Genomic DNA, 21,194 nt, shown 5'->3' with positions numbered 1-21,194 from the left:
GTAGAAAGCGATCAACAAATATGTAGTGAACTTGCAAGAGAAGATTACCTTTGAGATTAGGGGAATCAGAAATATCACTGTGATGGCACTGTACCAGTGGTGGCCAGCATCTGTACCAGTGGTGGCCAAGCTAAGGCTCGGGAAGCCCCCACAGCCCTGTTGGTCAGCTTGGAGAAGGCATTTGTCTCTTTAAATCACTTCCCCAAGTCAAGTGGACTGGCAGCTTGGAGAATGCCTTTAAAGTTAAGGTTGCTTTCTTTCCACCTCTCTCCCTCCCTCATCTTTCCTTCCTTGCTTCCTTGCAGTTCTCTGACATTCATTTCTTGTGGCTCTCAAACATCTGACATTTATTCTGTGTGACTCTTGTGTGAATCTATGTGAACCCCGATCTATACGCTTCCTCGCACATGGGACTCACCTCCTTGAATCCTGATGTGAACCTTCAGGGATTCCTCTTGGCCATACAGTTGAATCTGAAATTTTGTAAGAATATGCTGTACCCCTAGTTTCCTTGGGGAAACCATCCCTGGGTATTCTCCAGGCACCTCATGGTTGCTGAATTCCATTCCCATCGTTTCCTAGCCTTCTAATAAAGCGGCTCCCCTCACACTACTGTAGCTTTTTTATGGGTTGGTATGGACTTCTTTTAGATATGGATGTGCCCGTTTTTAACAGAATGGAAAAAGTGTTAAAACAAGAATAATGCCCAAAGTCCTGTGTTATCCGTCAATAGGTACCCAGGATTATCACACCAAGCATACAAAATGTCTGTTGCACAGTGGCGATGATGATGCTTTGGACTGGGGCGTGGTTAAATTATTCAAGCTGCTCCAGAGTTTAGCCTGAAAAGCTATAAAACTTACAAAACCAAGGTGTAAGGAACCATAGTAGGAAAATACATTGTGTCATTAATCACCAAGAAAGGTCTGTATAGAAATCACGCAGATCCCGTAATGTGGCTCAGTAAATTGGGGTCTACTGCAAAATTGGTTAAATGATCTCTGTGGTCAATATAAGAAAAAAGTCTGCTCAGAAAAGATCTTTTATTTGTATCCATTTTGATTAGATATTTGATAGGCTGTTATAAATGAAGTAGGTCAGTGATATATTTTTTTCTGAATTGTATTCTTAATAATGAAGGTGTGAGTTAAGGAACTGAAAATGTTGGTTATCAATGACTAGGAAAAAATGTCTTGCTCAATACATCTATTTATTTTTTATAATTTCTTAATCACCCTTTCACAAAACCAGTGTGGACTGTTGAAAATATATATATATATATACTACCAATAAAGATTCAAAAGTGTAATAAAGCACAATAAAATGTTGGTACAGGCAGAACTTCAACATCCAGCACTCAGGGGGAATGGGGTCTGCAGGTTAATTAACTGTGTCAGGTACTCAAGTTATTGCTGTAGCATGCTACTCATTCAGAGGAATCTACAACAACTAAGCCCCTCCCAGGGCCAGATCGGGGGGGGGGGGAGCAGACGGGAGTGCTTGCCTCGGGTGCTACTGGAGGGGGGGGTGCCAAATTGGGTATGGAGTCCATTCTATTCTATGGGCCCATAAGGTAGAATGCCAAAAGGGCACCATTTTTTAATTTTGCCTCCCCCCCTCAAAAAAATGTAGATCCGCCCCTCCCCTCTGGATATACCACGCAGACAGCCCCTGTGCCTCGCAAGGCCCTCCCCCCTCAAGTCACAGAACAATCTAACGCAGCAGGTGGACTAAGGCATCCAAGAATGAGGTCAGTTGGCTGTCAGAAGCCCAGCAACAGATAGAGACAACAAAATGATTGGCTGGAGAGGTGAAGTGATTCGCATGTCCCAGAAAGCACAGTGCATGGTGGCTAAAGAGAAGGAGCTTGCCTTCCGGGCGATAACAAGTGTTCTGGATTCTCAAATGCTGGCCAACGAAGCTTTTACTATGTATCATTTATGTGATAAATATAGAGAAGAGGTAAAACTTTAGTATTTTTCTGTTTTTTTTTTTTTGCTTCGCAGAGAAATCATGTCTGTACACACACACACAATCCAATGTCTACTAAAGCAATGATACTGCCAGATTGCTGTCTTGAAAAACTGCAGTTTGAATACAGTCCTGGCCATTTCATACGCCCATAATGTTCACTATTGCTGATAGGAAGAAATTCATATATCTTTAGTAGTTGTTGGGTTTTTTTTTTAAAAGGTATACCAACCAGAGTTAATATTTATGTGCCAATATGGCAAAGTCAGAAATGCTGCAAGAGTAGCTGGGTGCCATTTTGCTTTACTTAAGGGAAATCCGGTGTGAATAAAACAGCAACTTTTCAAACATGACATTTAATCCATGCATGTAAATCAAACCATGGGAGGAATCTATTATTCATTATTAAAAGGGCACCATATTTTTATTATACTGAAAATGTAACCTAAATGCTGTGAAAAATTTATTGGCTTCTCTTGAAGTTTCGGTGACACTTATCATGCAGTCATTTGAGCTGGTGGGGGGGAGGGCGCTCGTATTAAATTATAGCTACCCAAACAATAAGTTAAAGTTTTGTGGCCCGGGAAAGAGCTAGGGAGGAGTGTGTTCAATTTCACTGAAAAATAGGCAAATTTATTTTTAATGCAAGGCTTCCTAAATCCATATCACAGTACAGTTCCCCTGTAATGTCTAGAATGAGATCGGCATGAGAAATATAGTTCATATCCCCTGTCATTATTAGTCACACCCACAATTTTCTACCCCGAAGTACTTTCTGAAAGCTACATATATCAGAAACTGATTAACATGACCTAAGGTATTAATTTTTAAAAATACGATGACACCAACATTTCCGGAGCTTTCTATTTTCTCTGTGTCAGCATCTGACTAGAAGCTAAGATGCTTTTAATAGCAACACAATGAAATGTTGTTAGTTAAGCTAGAGGGGGGGAAAACTTTTTTTCAGCGGTTACTGCTTTTGTACAGAACTCCAAGAGATTACAAAATAGGGGCGCAGAAAGCTTTAGTGTCTGACTTCACTTAACCTAAACATTTGAAATGTTGTGGGAAAAGGGAATGGATGAAAAGGAAGCAACCAGTGGCAGAAGAACGTTTTAAAAATGGGAAATACTTTTTTTCTGATTAATGACATTTGTTGTTAGGTGGTGAGCCTCTTCATTAATTTTTTGGTGACTGGGCATATTAATCTTACTAAGAACTATAGTACAGCTAATCCAAAAACTGCACACAGTTATCCCTTTGATTAGAGCAGTGGTAGGGGAGAATGTGCTTCACCCATTCCTGACTGGCCATTTTTTCTGATCAGCATTATCCTTCTGAAGCTATTTTTTTCTCTCTAAAGAGAACAGGTTCAAGGATTCTTGCAACCAGGGCTTTTTGGGGGACAGGAATGCACAGGAGCACAGTTCCGATTGGCTTGGCCTCAGGGGGTGTGGCCTAATATGCAAGTGAGCTCCTGCTGGGCCTTTTCCACAGAAAAGCCCTGCGTGAAACAATGGTAATGTCAGGAGGTGCGGCTTAATATGCAAATGAGTTCCTGCTGGGCTTTTTCCTACCAAAAAAGCCCTGCTTGCAACCATGGAAACCTAGGCAGGATCCAACTTGTTAGAAAGGATAGCAAGAGAGGAGATTGGCTCAATACTTATGTGCCTGGCATAGAAGTTGTCCAACCAAAACATCCTATAGTCCTCCAAGCCCGTCTCCCAGGGGCAGCATTTAGGGGCTGCTACATGAGGGAGGAATCAGCTATAGTTGCTTACCTGTGCCTGCAGAACCCTAGGAAGAATATTTCCCCTTCTTGCTTGTTTTGGAGAGCAGCTGAAGGTAAACTGTGTACCAAACAGGGACAGGCGGAGCTTGAGCCTCTGTCTTTACCTGAACATCCCAATTTGCGCAACCTTGCATGCCTGCCACAGATTGCAAATGAATCATTTGGCTCTGTTATCTCTTCAGGAAAAGCATGCTGTCTATTGCTGAGAGGGAGAAGAATCCTGGGTCTCTGTCTGTTTCTTTCCTTCCCCTGGCCCTAGCGTAGACAGGGCCTTATTTCCTAGACACAGGATCTCTGCTTACGCAGAATCAATGAAATCATTCGAAGTCTGTTGAGACAGCACAGGCATTGGAAACTGGAAATGCTGTGCACAGAAATTCTAATTGGGAGGGTTCTATTGGTGGGAATATTTGCTAACAGTTTTGGTTGGACAACTTCTATGCCAGGCATGTAACTATTGAGACAATCTCTTCTCTTGCTAACCTTTCTAACAGGTTGGATCCTGCCTAGCTTTCCATGGTTGCAAGAAGGGAGGATAACTTTTGCCAATCTATCCCTCCTGTAGGGAGACCTACAATCCTCCAAGCTATGGCTGGTGGTTGCCTGACCCTCAGGGGCAACATTAGCGGTGTATTTGGGGCTGCTATATGAGGGCTGAATCAGCTAAAATTGCTTCCCTGTGCCTGCAGAACCCTAGGAAGAATCCAAGCTGATGTCTGGGGACTGAATTCCCCAGAGATAATCATGAGCATATCAGAAGGTTTTCAGTTACTACCAAATGTCAGAAATGATTGCTGTTGGATTGGTTATATTATTAATTTTATTATAGAATGGATGTCGCTCTTGCTTGCTTATTGTCTCATTGTAAATCCCCAAGGCATATTGTATTGATCCATTATTCAATTGATGTGAAAGTGACCCAGAGAACATTTCATACTGTGCTGATGCCTTGCACATCCTATGATCATACGACCTACAGAACTGTGGTCATGCATACAAGGCATGAGCCATCTTTTCAGCTCTCTGCAGATCTAGTTCTTCCCAGGTGTCAGCCAGAGGTGCTATCAGACAGGTGGTGAAAATACAGTCAATTGCCACACATTGTTGCTATTATTTGTTACACTCAGGCCTCAGATTCAGCAGGAGCTCACAGGAGCACAGCTCCTGAACCTTTCTGAGGGTTCCCCCTCTTCCTCCCCACCTACTTTGTCCATTGAATAGGAGGTGCAGCTGCATAACAATCCCTGGATTAGGAGAGCGGGCAGCCAGCCAGCCACTAGGGGCTTTGCCATGCCCCCAGCATTAACCCCTGGAGAAGCCCACACCACTCTTTCTCCACTTTTTATGTGATTTTGGGTGGCGGGTGGCTTGCTGGCCTTTTGACTGGGGATGGGGGCGGCCCAAGAGAACCCCAGGCGAGCAAGGCCTGCTTGGGCTGGCTGGATCTCTAGCCAGCCCAAGCATGCCTTGCTTGCCCAGGGGTCTCCTTTCTTGCATCGGGTTGTTTCTGGCTGGGGGGGGGGCATGGCATATACTAATGAGTTATACTAAGGAGCTCCACCACCTATTTTTCTACAAAATGACCCCTGGTTGCACTTCTTTATACAAAGATCTTAATGGTCCTGTTCTCATTTATCCCTGCAAGCATTCTTTTCTGTGTATGTTGTTGTTCTGCTTACCTTACTGCTGGGAAGTGAAGATAATCTGTAGCGACGTTTCCTAGCTATGTGGAGCTAAGGTGAATTTTAAACGAAGTATTCTGAGTTCAAGACCAATCACGGGTATGTTAGACCAGCCAAGATTTTCTGTGCGATGCGACCTTCGACGAGATTAATGCCATTTGCACTACTTATGACTCACATAGGAACATACCTCATGCCTGACAAGCAGAGACAGGAAGTCTATCAGATCCCTGCCATATATGGCTGGTGAGAAGAGTTTTGCTTGGCCATACTTAGAACACAGATGGGGAAACATTCTGGCAAAGACGCTGCATTACCAATTTTTAATTGGCCCCTTGAGCCCAGTTTTTGGGGATGGAAATAATTTCCTTCTCTTGAATACTCATCTGGTGGCAACATCTGGCACTGAGATTTTTTGGAGCTCTAATAGATTCAGCCCTGACCTGGATAGCCCAGGCTAGCCCAATATTGTCAGACCTTGGAAGCTAGGCACGGTTGGTCCTGGTCAGTGTTTCGATGGGAGACCACCAAGGAATGCCAGGGGTGTGACGCAGAGGCAGGCAATGGCAAGCCACCTCTGAATGTCTCTTGTCTTGAAAACATCATGACAGTTGCCACAAGTCAGCTATGACTTGATGGCAGTAAACAAATACATAAAAACAGACTTGGCTAGAGGGATTTTTAGATCATTAGAATTGGATGATGGCAACAAACGTGTGGCTTTGGAATACGACAACAGCATGCACAGTAGAGCTTGGAAAAGCATTTGGAAGTGAGAGGCAATAAATGGATGAGATACCAAACCGATCCCTGTTCGCCACTTATCCACGGTTGCCAGGGCTTTATTTGTAGAAAAAGCTCAGCTGAACTCATTTGCTTATTAGGCCACATCCTCTGACATCAGCATTGTTTTACATAGGGCTTTCTTTGTCGAAAAAGCCGAGCAGGACTTATTTACATATTAGGCCACACCCCCTGACACCAAGCCAGCCAGAACTGCATTCCCGTGTGCTCCTGCTCAAAAAAGCCCTAATTGTCACTGTAGAACTTATGTATGCCACCGAACTTCTATTTCAAGCTTGACTTTGGTTCAGTTAAAGCAGTGATCTTCAGCCTTCTCCAAACTTCTCCAAAGCTCCTGAGTGGTGGGCATGGGACACAAGCCTAATGAGAGGAAGAGGCGGAGCCAGGCTTTGCTGATGTCAAGGCCATGGCCAATAGCAGCAGACCAGGAGACATGTTGAGAACCAGGAGGTGTACCTCAGTGAAGAACAAGCACGAAGGGGGTCCTCGTCACCGTTTACAGCGCAGTCCTACTCAGAGTTGCACCATGAAAGTCAATGTGCTTAAAAGGGGGTAACTCTGCTTGGGATGACACTGTTGGTGAGCTCCCCTAGCCGTCCTGCTGCTCCTCTCAGCATGCATGCATGGAGAGGCAGGACGCATGTCACCTTTGTTCTCTCCATATGTGCAGGAAGTCTTTCCAAATGACACCAAAAAACCAGATAAAAATAGATGGTTCTATAAACTCTGTAAATGGCAGCAGGTGGGGCCTTGTCTTTGGGGAATTCAGTGCTTAGAGATCATTAAGCTTAGGGGTATTTGACCTGGTACTGATTTGGGTGTTTTGTTAATGTAGCATTGAGAGCAGCTGATCTAGGGTTACCAGGTCCTACCTGGCTCCGGCATTGGATGATCCTCATGCAAGAAAAGTGATGGCATCACCTAGAAGTGATGTCATCATGCTAGGCACATCACACAGGGGACACTTTAGCAATTTGGCTAAAAACTCTATGGCACCATAGAGATTTTTAGCCAAATTGCTAGAGTGTTCCCCGTGCAACGTGCCCGGTGTGATGATGTCACTTCTGGGTGATGTCATTGTGCCAGGCACATCACATGCAACATAGCTCTTTAGGAACCCCCTGGGACCAACTCCGTCCTTGCGGGTTGGGGGCCTCCAAGCCGGGGGAAACTCCACCCCCAGAGGGAGGCTGGGAACTTTAAGCTGTCCCAAAATGTGGTAGTGCATAATTGTCTGTTATTCTGACGTGCTCATTCTTCATTTCCTGTGGCACTGTGTGTGAATATAATCAATGCTAGGGTTGCCAGATCCCCCTGGCCATCAGCAGGTGATGGGGGGAGGTAGGGTTTTCAGATCCAGGTTGGGAAATTCCTGGAGATATGGGGGTTGAGCCTGGGGAGGACAAGGACCTTACTGGGGTACAATGCCATAGAGTCCACCCTCCAAAGCATTGCTTTTCTCCAGGGAGCTGATCTCTGTAATCTGAGGGTAAGCTGTAATTCTGGGAGATCTCCGGGTTGCAAAGCAGTCACCGGACTAAGTTTGTGTTTGATCATATCCATTTTCTTTATTTTTTTTCCCTTCCACCGTTCCATTGCCGTCGTTTACAATATAAACTTGGAACAGGGATCTGCCTTGTTTAATTTTACAGTGTCATATCCACTGAAATAATTGCTGTCAATTGCATCTCGATCATTAGAGTTTGCATTTTACCGATCAAGGATATGGTCCCATAGGACAAATTGTCTGCCTCAAATCTTTATTTGAATGCCTGGAAAATTCATCCTACTTTTAAAAAATATAATTACGAACAACTGGCCGCAGATTCAGTAATATTGAAATTTGATGGTATTGTTATGCTATATAGGTTTGGGACTTGCTAGATGCCGATCTAATTGAATGGCAGATGTTCAAAAATCACATCTTTATGTGTACTGGGGCTTTGTCATTTTGGGACTGTAAAAGTAATGGGCTCTGTGCAATACTCTCCTAAGTTCAACTCCTGGGAAAAAAAGCAAAGAAAGAAAGTAAAGATTTATCTCTCTTTTAACTGTGATAAGCCCAAGAGCAAGTTGGACTTCTTACTAGCACGCTCGATAGAAAAATCCCCAAACTGAACCTGCTAATTTGAAATATTCAAATAGATCTCATTTGCTCTCTGGAGTATTTCTGTGTTGGAATGCAGTGGCATATGGGGGATGTAAAATATGTGACAACAAAACTAATATAAAGCAGTTGATTTCAGAAATATTATCAAGAGATGATTTTAGCTCAATATGTTTTAATTCAATTAAATGCATCTCTTCTTGGTACTGAACACGGAAGAAATTACCGTGCCTTTCTTTTCTGTTCTTGTGCAACTTGTGGGGCTTTTCAATGTGAACAAGCGGAGTATCTTATACAGATGTTAGGATTTAGCAGTGTTTCATCCCCTGCTTAATGCAGGTGTATTAAGAAACAACACAGACAATAAGGGAAGATGGTAAGCAGGGCTTTTTTTTATATAGCAGGAACTCCTTTGCATATTAGGCCAGACACCACTGATGTAGCCAATCCTGGAGCTTACAGTAGGCCCTGCACTAAAAGCCCTGCAAGCTTTTGGAGGATTGGCTCCATCGGGGGTTTGTGGCCTAATATGCAAAGAAGTTCCTACTACAAAAAAAAAAAAGCCCTGATGGTAAGAGAGGAAGAGAAGATCAAGGAGGGAAGGACCAGAGCTCAGTGGTAGAGCATATGCTTAGCATGTGCAAAGGAGCATCTCATGTCACTTCCTGGCAAGGATCTCAGACAACAGTGCAGAGAATGACTTCTTCCTGAAGCCAGAACTAGATATTACACTTGACTGCCCTCAAAAACAGATGCTTTGCATCATCACAGCCTGTCTCTCAGGAAGTCTTGTCATACAAAATGTGTGATGTGCCATTGCAGCTCCACCTCTGGGGAAGATCAACATCTGGTGATGCAGATCTTTGAACTGTACTGTCCCTTAGAAGTAGGTTGTTTGGTTCCCCCCAGCCACCAGCTAGGGATGGGGTTTAGGGTTGCCAGAACCAGGTTGGGAAACTCCTGGAGATTTGGGGATGGAACCTGAGGAGGACAGGGCACTCGGTGGCGTACAGCACCCTACAGTACACCCTGCAAAGCATTTTCTTCAGGGGAACTGATCTTTATAGTCTGGAGATGAGCTGGAATTCTAGGAGATCTTCAGGCTCCATTTGGAGGCTGCCAATCTGCTTGGGCGATATGGGGACAGTTCCAGAAAGCAGCAGGAGCCGCCAGAACTTCTAGAAGGCCGGAAGAAAGGACTGAACCTGAACTTTCCCCTTGTGCCCACTTTGAACATGCACAAACGATTTTTTAAATTTTTAAAAAATCAATAGTATATTCTTTTGATTTGCTTTTCTTATAAATCACTTTGGGAGCCATTGTAGCTGAAAGATGATCTGCATGTATAAAAAAATCACATTGCAATCCCCAAATAAGAGGTGTCCAATGAAGTGGAATGGAGGCTAGGAAATTCAGGTATGATGTCAGGTTGTTCGTTTCTCTGACTAAATGTTACAGGCGAGAGAGGAACCAGAGGAGGAAACTCAGGGCTGCTGCTTTCAGCACTGTCAATACATGCACCGTATATACACGTAGTTTCAGTCTAAGATGCTGCAGAGTTCTTGACCATCACAGCAGATGAGCATGGCTAGAAAGACCAATGGTATGATTCAGTGCATTTCAAACGGAGGATTAGTAATCAGATATGAAATTACTTATAATCAATCCTCTTTGAAATCATTGCTGGTTTTAGAACTTGATTCCGAGCTTGCACATGCATGAGCGTTTTTGTTTAAATCAGATTAGCTTCTACAAAAATAAATGTTGCATGCATGCGTAGGAGATTCTCAAATACAACAGTAAAGCATCTTCCCCTCCCATCCACCCCCAGTCATAAAATGTGACCTCCCTTCAGTTGTAGAGTTCTACATTGGACCAGGGCTGGATCCAGGTTTTTACAGGCCCTGGAAAGATGGTTCCCGGAGCCCCCTTGCCTCCTATGCCCACCCCCAGGTACTCCTTGCCTCTCATCCATCCGCATGCATCCCACATGCATGTGGATCATTTCCTTGTCTGCTCACAAGCCTTCCCACTGCCCAGGGATCTTGGGTACTGCAGTGCAAGCAAGAGGGTGCTGACAGCAGTGGGCCTTGCTGAAGAGCCCAGGCCATGGGTAGCTGCTCCACCTGATGGTGAGTTGACACTGGCTCTGCATTGGAGCCACTCCGTCATGACCATTGAGACCCCACCCCCCTTCATCAGGGCTTTTTTTTTTAGCAGGAACGAAGTTCTGGCTGGCTTGGTGCCAGAGGATGTGGCCTGATATGCAAATGAGTTCCTGCTGGGCCTTTTCTACAAAAAAGCTGTGTGAAACAATGGTGATGTCAGGGGGTGTAGCCTTATATGCCAATAAGTTCCGGCTGGGCTTTTCCTACAAAAAAAGCCCTGTGTGAAACAATGGTGATGTCAGGGGGTGTGGCCTGATATGCAAATGAGTTTCCGGCTGGGCTTTTCCCTCAAAAAAGCTATGTGTGAAACAATGGTGATGTCAGAGGGTGTGGCCTGATATGCAAATAAGTTCCTGCTGGGCTTTTTCTACAAAAAAACCCCCTGCCCTTCACCAAGGTAGAAATGTTAATGCTTACTCAAGAGTCAAGTAAGTTGTGACTGGAAGAAATCCATTAGACACAAGTAGTCTAGTATCATGTTCATAAGGAGGAAGGGGGAGGATCAAACTTAGCAGGGGCGAATCAAAAATGTCAGTTACTTTTGCTTATCATTCTCCATATTTTCCTCCTTCACAAAACGCAACTAAACATATTTGATCTTCACCCCCTTTTTATTTGAGGAGACCAGGGCCTTTTTTTCGTAGAAAAAGCCCAGCAGGAACTCATTTGCATATTAGGCCACACCCCCTAATGCCAAGCCAGCTGGAACTGCATTCCTGTGCATTCCTGCTAAAAAAAAAAAAACCACCCTGGAAAAGACAAAGAGGATTTTCAGATACCCCATGGAAATCAGTGAAGAGAGACCCACACTGGATTTAATTGGAGCTCGTGACACATAATGGTGACTTTCTAGGCCCAAGTAACCAGATGAGCTGCATTGTTTCATCAAGGGCGTCATTTGTGTGTAATTTAGTAATTAATAGTTTAATTTTCCCATGGGTTGCTGGCAGGACATGGTAAATCTGGTTTCAATGAAACCTGATGCTATCAGTGATTTAACGACAGCTACTATAGGGTTATGGAATTTTTCAGCAGATGCTTCTTGCTTATTTGTAAGCATTCACAAACCATGCTGGTGAAAAACACACCTCTAGAGGGGTGGCATTGCATGTACTTTGAAAAGAAATCATCCTTGAAGTGCTTGCCCTCCTTTATCAGTGCTTCATTACAATTTGTAAGCAGGAAAAGAAAACATTTGAAAATACTATTATTGCTACAACAAACAATAACTATCCCAAGCTTCACTAGGCTTCAATGTGTAGTTCGGGGGGTGGGGGTGGGGGACGCCAATATCATGGGCAGCTTCAGTCTTGCATCTACTGTTCCTTGCACACATGGAGCATTTTCTGAACTGGAAGAGGACAGGCAGCTCCTCTTTGCAGAAAAAAATTGCTCTTTTTTTCTACTACATGTTCAGGATTGGGTGATGTTTCCCGTTATTGCAGACAAATGGGATCCTACCAGTTTCTCGCTTGATGTGCTCCAATTCTGCTCCTTATTGTAGCTACCTACTCCCATCTGAATGTTCAGCCACTTCAGACACCTTTAGAGGCTATGCCTCAGGTGCCCCCACCATTTGAGGCTGAAAAGGTGGCTACCCAAGAAAGGGCCTTTTTGGTAGTGGCACCAAAAACACTGGAAATCTCTCCCTAGGGAGATCCATCTGTTTGCCTTTGTTGGTGTCTTCCACCATCTTGTAAAGACTTTTTTTTTTTTTATGTCGGGTGCTCTCTCACTGATTCTTATTAGAATTGGAAGGGTGTAACTCTGCTTAGGACAACACTGTTAGCATTCCAGCTGTTGTCCGTCTAATGTAACCGAAACTCAGAATTGCACCTTAACAGTGTAATCCTAAACAGAATTGCATTGTTCTAAGCCCTTTGACTTCAATGGACTTAGAAGGGTATAAATGTGTTTAAGATTGCACTTTAACTCTTGTTTATGAATTTTAGAAAAAAAACAACATGTTAGATATCAGTTGACAGTATGGAAACTAATGCATTTCCAACAATTGCCCATTTAGTATGTTTGCTCTTTTAAAATCTCAGAATACAGCAGTGAAAAATAAAACTGAAAAATAAAATCAGAATAATAAAAAGTATAATATTTTTTCAAGAATGAATGAATGAATATTTATTTACATTCAAAGACCATTATTTACAAGCCAAAATACATCCTCATTAGCACCACCAAAAATATTTCAAAAGATATATTTGATCATATACCTTTTGTAGGCGTTATCCTTGAAAGGGCAGCTTCTGTGAGAGCTCTCTCAGCCCCACATACCTCACAGGATGTCTGTTGAGCGGGGGGGGGGGGGTGGTAAAGGAGATTGTGACCACTCTGAGATTCAGAATATTGGGTAGGATATAAATCCAGTATCATCATCATCTTCTTCTTAAAATTTATAAGAATCCTAAAAGTCTAAAATGTCAAATATCAAAAGTCTATAAAATCATATAACTCATACATATTTTTGCAAGTATTGTGACTAGGGTTGCCAACCTCCCAGGTGAAGGTGGGGTCCCCTACTACCAAGTCTCACCCCCAACTGCCAATCAGCTGACTGATGGGGGGACTTACCAGGAGAGAGAAGGAGGCTCAGGCTTCACTGCTAGCAATGTCACTTCTGGGGTGCACTGGAAGTGACATCATCATGTTAGTGACATTTGGGTGATGCTCTTATATTTGGGCAAAAACTTTATGGTAGAAGCTGTTTTTGCCATTGAGTCCCCCCCCCCTTCAAATACCAGAGTATCGCCATGATATCACAATAGGATGATGTCACTTCTGGTACATGCTGGAAGGGATGTAGCCACATGGCTGGCAACATCACCCAGGCCCTCCTCCCACTCCTGTTGTCCCCCTCCCACTTCCCCCTCCAGTTGCCAGGAGGGATCTGGCAACCCTAATTGTCACTTTGAGGCATTTGATTAAAAATCTCTCCCCAACACCAGGGCTTTTTTTGTAGAAAGAGCCCAGCAGGGACTTATTTGCATATTAGGCCACACACCCTGATGCCAAGCCACTCCTGTTGTGTATATATATATATATATATATATATATATATATATATATATATATATATATATATATTAGATTCTATTGACATTGATGCAAATAACGTGTGGCCAATTCTTTCTCCTTTCACTAGGATGTTCCAGCTAGGAAGAATGGGAAACCTGGAGAGATACTTCTGTTCGAGCTGTTTCTTCTTCGTGGGACTAATACTTGCATCGACCGAGTAGTGGGCTGGGGAGCTTTTCCTCTGTGCAATAGTAATTTTGACACAGTGGAAGGGAAGTTTAAGTGTCCTTTTCTCAGGGGACACTACAACTACAAAATTGATCGGTTCAAAAAAATTGAAAATTTGATTTCATCTGATTTAGATCACTGGCTGTGCAATCTCTATTTTCAGGTTGGTATGAAATGGCTTTAATAACCTGACCTATTGGTGGCCTTTTAATGGTGCCATTTTTGCCCTTACACAACAAATGCTATTGTATTGTTGAACCCCAGTGTTATAATATTTATCTGATGAAAAGCAAGCCTGGATTAACATGTCAATAATATTGTATTTTTTTTTGTGGGGTGTGTGTGTGTGTGTGTTGATTTTATGTGTTACTTAGACTACAGCTTCAGCCAAAACTCTAATGAAAGTTTGTACCTCTTAGCCCATCCGTTAAGGGCTGGCAACTTGTTTGGCAACTAATTATATACTCTTAAACTGATTTAAAGGTAAAGGTAGTCCTCTGTGCAAGCAGTCATTACCAACCCAAGGGGTAATGTCACATTTGGACATTTTCATGGCAGACTTATTATGGGATGGTTTGCCATTGCCTTCCCCAGTCATCTACACTTCCCCCCCAGCAAGCTGGGTACTCATTTTACTGACCATGGAAAGCTGAGTCAACCTTGAGCTGGCTACCTGAACCCAGCTTCCGCCAGGATCGAACTCAGGCCATGAGCAGAGCTTGGACTGCAGTATTGCAGCTTACCACTCTGCAAATTACACCATTCTAAATCCATCTGAAACCCATGAGTTTGAAAGATTATAATTCTGCTTCAGGTTGCAGTGTAAAGCTCTCTTAAAATTGCATAGTCCCTTGATTTCACAACAATGTAGTATTTAAAACTGTAAGACTTGACAATTATTCCTAGATTTGAATTTCAAAGTCAGCTTAGAAGGCTCATTGAGGCTTATGGCTACGGGGAATAATTGATTTCCTGGATCCACAAATTGATAGACAGTTGTGTTTTTAAATTATTACACTGCACACTGAGAACATTTAGGATATGAATTATGAGAATTAAGAAAAAGCTAATGACTGAGGGGCCCCCTGCAGTGGACGTTTCCAGAGAATCCAAGATCAGCCCTTTTGATTGAAAGTTGGAGAAACATTAGAAGAATAATTTTGCATATGGCTGACCTACTCATATAACAGGGCTTTCTCTTATCAGATAATTAAACTACCGCGGTATTCAGATGAGCAGAAAGAACATGAACCAGTTCTACAGCTCTCTTCAAATGTATATTCAAGCATTACCGAGAAAAATGGTGTTTTCAAGAAGGAGACAACAGGTGGACTGCAAGAGGATGGATTGAAGAGCTCACGTGCAGTACAATATCACTCAAGGAGTTCATTTGGATCGCTGCAAGGTTTGTGTCCTAATTCTTAACCATACCTTGATGAGCCAGCACATTCATCTACTGGAAGAGCAAGCTGTCTTCCTTTGTTCTTGTTGTCCCATTTCCATTTATTGATGCTGGGAAGTTCCATCTTAGTGAGGAAAAAGGATTTTTAAACACGGGATCCCTTTCACTGTAAATGCACTTCAAATGATGTTTCTTCCTCCAGGAAACATCTCAGTTTGCAAAAATGGGTCTGGCCAGATAATATCTGCTTTGGTTGAAAATTCTCCATCTTTTAATTCACTGGCAAGGGTGCTTTTTATTATTATTTTTAACTGGACTGTGTGGGAGGGGGGGACACAGGCCTGAATATCAACCTTACACCCATACTTTGTACCTTGATGGGCTCCAGTGCATTTTTCTCCTAGTCCAGCTCCAGTAGTGGAAGTAAGCTAAGGAAAAGGAAGGAAAGGTCCCCTGTGCAAGCACCGGTCGTTTCTGACTCTGGGGTGACATTGCTGTCACAACGTTTTCACAGCAGACTTTTTACGTGGTGGTTTGCCATTGCCTTCCCCAGTCATCTACACTTCCCCCCCAGCAAGCTGGGTACTCATTTTACTGACCTCGGAAGGGTGGAAGGCTGAGTCAACCTCGAGCCGGTTACCTGAAAACCCAGCTTCCTCTGGGGATCGAACTCAGGTCGTGAGCTTAGGACTGCAGTACTGCAGCTTTAACACTCTACATCACTGGAATACAAATACTGATTTTCCCCCACCCCCTTCCTCAGGAGATTTACTGACCCTCTTTGTACTTCTACGCTGTACCAAGAGAACCACAGTCTTCCAGGCAACGCCATTTTAAGGTGAATTGTGCTAGCTATACCAGGTGAATTCTGGTTTTGTCAGTAGAAGAAACCCTCAGTTTCATTTCTCACTTGGGAATCTTCCTGCCTATGCCTCTAACGTTGTGCCTCTTTCGGATGTCGATATTGTTATCCTGCTCATCTCTTCTCCTCCCCTCAAAAATTCTATTTAATTTTAAAATTCTAATCAGACTGAGATAGAAACTTTTGCATGTTTGACAAACATTCCATGTTTGTTTAAAAAATTGTAGATGTGCATCCCGCAGCACCTTAGAGACCAAAAAGAGTTTCTGGGTAAAACAAAGGGAGCTTTGACTGTTTAAATTTTGTAGGTCTCAATAGTTGCCACTGGACTCAAATCTGTTCTACTGCAGACCAAGAGAGCAGTTCTAGTCCTGCCACTAGGCAACCAGGGTGATTGCCTAAGGCGTCAGCCTTTTGGGGGTGCCAACCACGTGACTCGCTGATGTTATCAGTGCGGGGGGGGGGGGGGGGGGAACTGCCGGCAAAATATATGAATTTTACGATTTATTAACCTGGAATTAGTTGTAACTCATTGTTACATGAAATGATACTTTTTTGTACTTCTCAAGGATGCCTCTTTAGAAATAATATGTGGACAATATCAAATGGGATGGTACATGTAAAGCAATGTTATGGACCCCTTATTGGGGTGAGTTTTTGGTTATTGTAATGTTAATTAAAAATTTAATAAAAATTTAAATTATAAAAGAAGTTAGCTCTGCCTAGGATACCAGACAGTCTAGGGCCGCTCCACAAGAGAGCTAGCCTTTGAAACTGTTTAAAAATGCACACACTATGTTGTACCTGAAAGAGTTTTCCTATCTTTCCTTCATAAAGCACCCATGCGTTTGAGTTTTGAAAGTGCTGCCGTGGATGCTTAGGGCTGTTTCGTAAAATGTTCCCATGTATGTGTATTTCATGTCTGAGGATGTCTGTTTTACCCAGATAGTCCCACATTTTGAAATTCTCAAAAATTTCTTTCATGTAACTATCAGTTCCTCGTGTTCTCTCCATGTGTTGTGTTCTGAGCTGTCATGCTCAGAGCACCACCGAACATAATACTGGGAGTCGTTTTGAGATGGGAGGAGGAGAAAGGATAAGATAATAGGTCCCATTGCTTCCCCTCTCCATCCCCAAATGCTCCCACCCCCCAATGCTGGTCCTGGCAGTCCCCTTTCAGCAGAAACATTTCTTAGGATCCAAACCAATTTGCTTAAAAAAAAAAAATTGCTTTGGATCCTAAGAAACCAATTTCCCCTCCATTTCTTCATTACTCTAGCCTAGGCAACCAGTTTTGGAAGGGGGAGGGGAACCCCAAATGCCACAGTTCTCCCTGCTTCAAGTGTTCATCCCAGTTTCCTACCTTGCCTGTAAGAGAGCCAGTTTGGTGTAGTGGTTAAGTGTGCGGACTCTTATCTGGAAGAACCAGGTTTGATTCTCCACTCCTCCACTTGCAGCTGCTGGAATGGCCTTGGGTCAGCCATAGCTCTCGTAGGAGTTGTCCTTGACAGAGCAGCTGCTGTGAGAGCCCTCTCAGCCCACCCACCCACCTCACAGGGTGTCTGTTGTGGGGGGGGGGGCAGGAGAAGATATAGGAGACTGTAAGCTGCTCTGAGGCTCTGATTCAGAGAGAAAGGCGGGGTATAAATCTGCAGTCTTCTCCTTAGCATTTCCTTCGTACCCTGTTCAGTAAATGTTTATAACTCATGTTTATATATTGTATGCACTCTGTGCATACTACATTAGCTTGTAAACTCATATACACAGCATCATAAGCAGCAACTAACAGATGAGGATTCATTTGTGGACTGTTCTGTACATGAAATCTGCTTGGTAGGTTAAGCCTATTCCCGAAGCCACGCAACCTCCAGCCTGCAAAGACTGCCACAGCAGAAGCCCTTAAGAATAATTTTCTATATCATTTGTATTTATTTATTTACTCGGAGCCTCCTTTAAAGATATTATTAGCAGTTAATATCCCCCGTGGGTTTGTTTTCTAATATGTATCAGCGCCGTGCTACAGTATGCTGTTTCTGCTGGTGATATGTTGCTAAGAGATTTAATAATGGGCAAACAAACACAACATGTGGTAATCCATTTCAAATTAAAAGTTTATTAAACGCTAGCTTGATGACTTTCTGGCTATTTACAATTAAAGGAGCAAACCTTAGGGAGCAGGGGGACCACGTGGTGGAACTTACGGCTCTGGCATTTCCGAGAGAACGAATGCATCTGTGATCTGCAGCAAGCTGTTGCCCGTTGATAGAGCCTCGAAATACTGTATTTAATCTCTTAGGACAAAACATAAAACCATGCTAAAGTGACACTAATGATGAGATGCAAACCAGAAAGCCTAGGAATATTCTAAACGAAGATGCTGCTTACTCTTAAAGCTAGAGTCAGTGAGTTCTTGTCTGTCTGTTAGTTATTTATTTGCTTTGATCATGTCCCACTTTTCACCCCAGTTGGGGACCTGAAGGAGCTTACATCATTCTCCTCTCTTCTAGTTTTATCCTCAGCAGGGCTGGACCTAAGGGGGAGCAGGGGGAGCACTTGCCCTGGGCACCGCTGGAGGGGGGGGCGCCAAATCGGGTATGGAGTCCATTCTATTCTATGGGTCCATAAGATAGAATGGGCCCATAAGGGGTCATAATTTTTAATTTTGTCCTCCCTCAAAAAATATGTAGATCCGCTCCTGATCCTCAGCACAGACTTGTGAGATAGGCTATTACGAGAGTCTGTGACTGGCCCAAAGCCACTGGTGGTTGGCGGGACTCGGCAACCCTATCACCCAGCATGCTTTCATGGGATGAGTGTGGATTCAAACCTGGATTTAGAAACCTGGAATAGAATAAATAGAGCCAGTTTGGTGTAATGGTTAAGTGTGCGGACTCTTATCTGGGAGAACCGGGTTTGATTCCCCACTCCTTCACTTGCACCTGCTAGCATGGCCTTGGGTCAACCGTAGCTCTGGCAGAGGTTGTCCTTGAAAGGGCAGCTGCTGTGAGAGCCCTCTCCAGCCCCACCCACCTCACAGGGTGTCTGTTGTGGGGGAGGAAGGTAAAGGAGATTGTGAGCCGCTCTGAGACTCTTCGGAGTGGAGGGCGGGATATAAATCCAATATCATCATCATCATCATCATCATCATCATCATCATCATCATCATCATCATCATCATCATCATCATCATCATCTTCTTCTTCTTCTTCTTCTTCTTCTTCTTCTTCTTCTTCTTCTTCTTCTTCTTCTTCTTCTTCTTCTTCTTCTTCTTCTTCTTCTTCTTCTTCTTGTAAAGTGAGTTCAGTCAGCTTTTTAGGTAAGCAGAATGTCACAACACAAATAGGCACCACAATGCAATATATGCACTTTGGCTGAGTAAAACGTGCCCCCCCCCCCCCGGGTTGACGGCAGTCCCTCCTATTGGTCTTCCCAGGATTCTTCATTTGCATTTCCTAGAAGAAATGCCTTGCGTCCTGATTGGTCGGTTCTAAGAGAATGGCCAATCGAAATGTAGGCATCAGGATCCTGGAGAATAATGGAAGCATGCTTCTAGCTCAAGCTGTAACAGTAATACAAACCAAATACATAATGATTTCCCAGATCCTAGTCCAACACTTTACCGGGCTGGTTCCAATAATAAATAATAAGTAATAGTCGTAAGATATTATCATCATGTGAAATGTTTTGAAATAGTGGCTTTGAAAAACATAGCTTAGGGTGACTGTACTCAGAATATGTTTTCACCTACTCTCTGCTTGGTACATTAATATGGATGATTATAGAACACTATCTCACTGTAACTACACATTTTATATAATGCTGTCTCATTATATAATGCTATCTCATTGTAACTACAAGTTTTAAGAATGTGGTGGAGCAACAGTAGGAGGATAGTCTAGTGGGAAATATTGAGGATCAGTACCAGGTGAACTCAGCATGAGGTGGACCAGAATTTTGGAGGGGCTAAGAGTTTATGGAGAGTTTGTTCCCAGACCCTCAACCCCACCCCCCAATTCTAAATGTCAGGTTCATCCCTATATATTTTTCTATAATATGAAATAATCTGATGGGGTTCTTAGTGGTGCAGGATTTATTTTTCTTTTTTTTATTTTTATCTTTATCTTAAACATTTATAAATTTGCCTTTCTCATGGGCAAATGGGATTTAGCTGCCTAGACAGGATTCTACCACATTGCACAAGTTACACTTGATGTTCTTAATAGATGATTTCATAGAAAGCAAGTATTAGAATGGGGATGTCAAACATGTGGCCTGGGGGCCAAATCAGGCCCCCAGAAGGCTCCTATCAGGCCCTCGAGCAACTGGCTGTCATCTACTTCCTTCTCCCTCTCTTGCTTTCTTCTGCATCTCAGCTGGCTTTGCCAGGGATGCTCAATTGCACAGGAACTACAGAACGTAAGACCCGGGTGAAGACCCCAAGCCCTCCCTGTTTAGGTGGTGAGATGATTCATGTTCACCCATGGAGTCTTGTGGATCCCATTGGATTCTGGAATGCTCTTCAGAAGCTGATACCCACTGGTGATTTGGTAGATGAGCTGGTGGAAGATTGGCTTAGCTGCTTTTTGGAGGCCATCAATACAATGCCCCCCCCCCCCGGTGCTCTCCCCATCCCTGAGCCAAACAAGCCCCATAGTAAACACCAGAGCTATGGAAGACAAAATGGGAACTGAGTTGGCTTGAAGAAGGGTGGCATAACTTGGATTTGGCCATACTGGGATACCAACAAGCTCAGCAATAGATCTGGTATGACACAATCTCTACATTACCATCTTGAATTGCCATCTGCATTGTTTTTCTGTTTAGAATGGATGTTTAAAAAGTTTGACTAGAACTACTGTTATAATTTTAATTCTGTAACCCACCCTGAGGGACAGAAATTAACTTAATTTGATAAAATAACAAAAATAATAATAAGAAGGGTGACTGTAATGGGCCAAAATTCAGGGTACCTGGCCACTCTAGAAACCCCTTTGTGTTTGGGTTGGGTCTGGGCAGTATGAGGGGGCAGAGGGGTTCTTAGCAGCTCTCACTGATTCAAGTATGGGAGGAGATTTTTTTTGGGGGGGGGGAAGGTGCCTATTTTGGGTTTGGACACTTCCCATGTTAGATGTTCCAATACCTGAGAGGGGG

General features: G+C 43.3%; 1 protein-coding gene and 1 long non-coding RNA gene across 2 annotated transcripts in view; both read left to right on the top strand.

Moving 5' to 3' along the window:
- Window positions 1–15,178, top strand: part of LOC132575437 (uncharacterized) — a 29,988-nt gene extending 14,810 nt beyond the window's left edge. Inside the window, exons 4-5 of the long non-coding RNA XR_009555679.1 lie at window positions 13,914–13,942; window positions 14,986–15,178. This is a non-coding gene — a long non-coding RNA (uncharacterized LOC132575437). The remainder of the gene's footprint in view (window positions 1–13,913; window positions 13,943–14,985) is intronic.
- The window catches only part of LOC132575555 (uncharacterized), a gene marked incomplete at its 5' end in the record, with an annotated part of 215,254 nt that overhangs the window by 54,017 nt on the left and 140,043 nt on the right, over window positions 1–21,194 (top strand). The window lies entirely within an intron of this gene.

Source organism: Heteronotia binoei, chromosome 7 (genome assembly GCF_032191835.1).
Source record: "Heteronotia binoei isolate CCM8104 ecotype False Entrance Well chromosome 7, APGP_CSIRO_Hbin_v1, whole genome shotgun sequence".
Taxonomy (NCBI): Eukaryota; Metazoa; Chordata; class Lepidosauria; order Squamata; family Gekkonidae; genus Heteronotia; species Heteronotia binoei.
The sequence above is the reverse complement of the archived record's forward strand: the minus strand, read 5'-3'. Positions and strand labels throughout refer to the sequence as shown.